The sequence below is a fragment of the Lepus europaeus genome, chromosome 23 (assembly GCF_033115175.1).
Source record: "Lepus europaeus isolate LE1 chromosome 23, mLepTim1.pri, whole genome shotgun sequence".
NCBI lineage: Eukaryota > Metazoa > Chordata > Mammalia > Lagomorpha > Leporidae > Lepus > Lepus europaeus.
In genome coordinates, this window is record NC_084849.1 from 25,001,058 (window position 1) to 25,002,594 (window position 1,537).

General features: G+C 45.2%; 1 pseudogene; it reads right to left on the reverse strand.

The window, feature by feature from the left end:
- Positions 1-1,156: 1,156 nt before the first annotated feature.
- LOC133752361 (U2 spliceosomal RNA) lies at positions 1,157-1,277 on the reverse strand (annotated as a pseudogene).
- Positions 1,278-1,537: the final 260 nt, after the last annotated feature.

The window sequence follows — 1,537 nt, forward strand, 5'->3', positions numbered from 1 at the left end:
GTACTTTGTATTTTTTCTTTCTTTCTATTTTTTTTTTTTAAAGATTCATTTATTTACTTGAAAGTCAGAGTTACACAGAGAGAGAAGGAGAGGCAGAGAGAGAGAGAGAGAGAGAGAGGTCTTCCATCCGCTGGTTCACTCCCCAGATGACTGCAATGGCCAGAGCTGTGCCAATCCAAAGCCAGGAGCCAGGAGCTTCCCCCAGGTCTCCCATGTGAGTACAGGGGCCCAAGGACCTGGGTCATCTTCTACTGCTTTCCCAGACCATAGCAGAGAGCTGGATTGGAAGTGGAGCAGCCGGGACTCAAACCGGCACCCATATGGGATGCTGGCACTGCAGGCAGTGGCTTTACCTGCTACCCCACAGGGTCTGCCCCTACTTTATATTTTTCTTAGCATTTATCACTGCCTGACATATTATGTATGGTTGGCAATCTGTGTTTGTAGCTTCTGCATTCACAGGCTCAACCAACCCTGGCCTGCAAATAGCAAGAAAAAAATTCCACCTGTACTGAACACACAGAGAACCTTTTCCTTGTTATTCTCTAAACGGTGCAGTATGCTCTTTCATGGTGTGAGGTGTTATAAATAATCTAGGTGATAACTATTATAAATCATCTAGAGATGATTTCAAATGTATGAGAGGATGTGTGTAAGTTCTACACAAATGTTATGTCATTTTATATAAGGTACTTGATAGCTACAGATTTTGATATTTGAAGGTCAAAAGAAGTCTGTTTTTTTTTTTAAAGGAACCATTTTAAACAAAAAGATTTATTTTCTGAAAAGCAGAGTTACAGAGAGAGATGGAGGGAGGGAGGAATAGAGAGAGAGAGGGAGAGGGAGAGGAAGAGAGAGAGAGGGAGATATCTTCTGTCTGCTGGTTTTTTCCCCAAATAGCCACAATGGTCAAAGCTGGGCTAGGCTGAAGCCAGGAGACTGGAACTCCATCCATGTTTCTCTTGTGAGTGGCAAGGGTCCAAGTCCTTGGGCCTTTTTTTTTTTTTGCTGCTTTGCCAGGCACGTTACAGGAAGCTGCATTGGAAGAGGAGCCTCTAGGACTCAAATTGGCACTTGTGGGATGCCGGTGTCATAGTGCCAATTCTGTAAATTGCACGGTTAACATCTGGTGTATATAAATTCTTTCTGACTTCGAAGTGGATACTGAGTGTAATGTAGTTATATATTACATGTACTTATTATTATATTGTCTATTTATAAATAAAAATCACTTATTTATACTGCACTTGATCTTAGCCAAAAGGCCAAGAAGCGATAAAATCACTTATTTATAAGATTGCATTGGGCCGGCACCGTGGCTCAATAGGCTAATCCTCTGCCTGCGGCGCCCGCACACCGGGTTCTAGTCCCGGTCGGGGCGCCGGATTCTGTCCTGGTTGTCCCTCTTCCAGGCCAGCTCTCTACTGTGGCCCGGGAGTGCAGTGGAGGATGGCCCAAGTGCTTGGACCCTGCACCCCATGAGAGACCAGGAGAACCACCTGGCTCCTGGCTTCGGATCAGCGCGGTACGCTGGCTG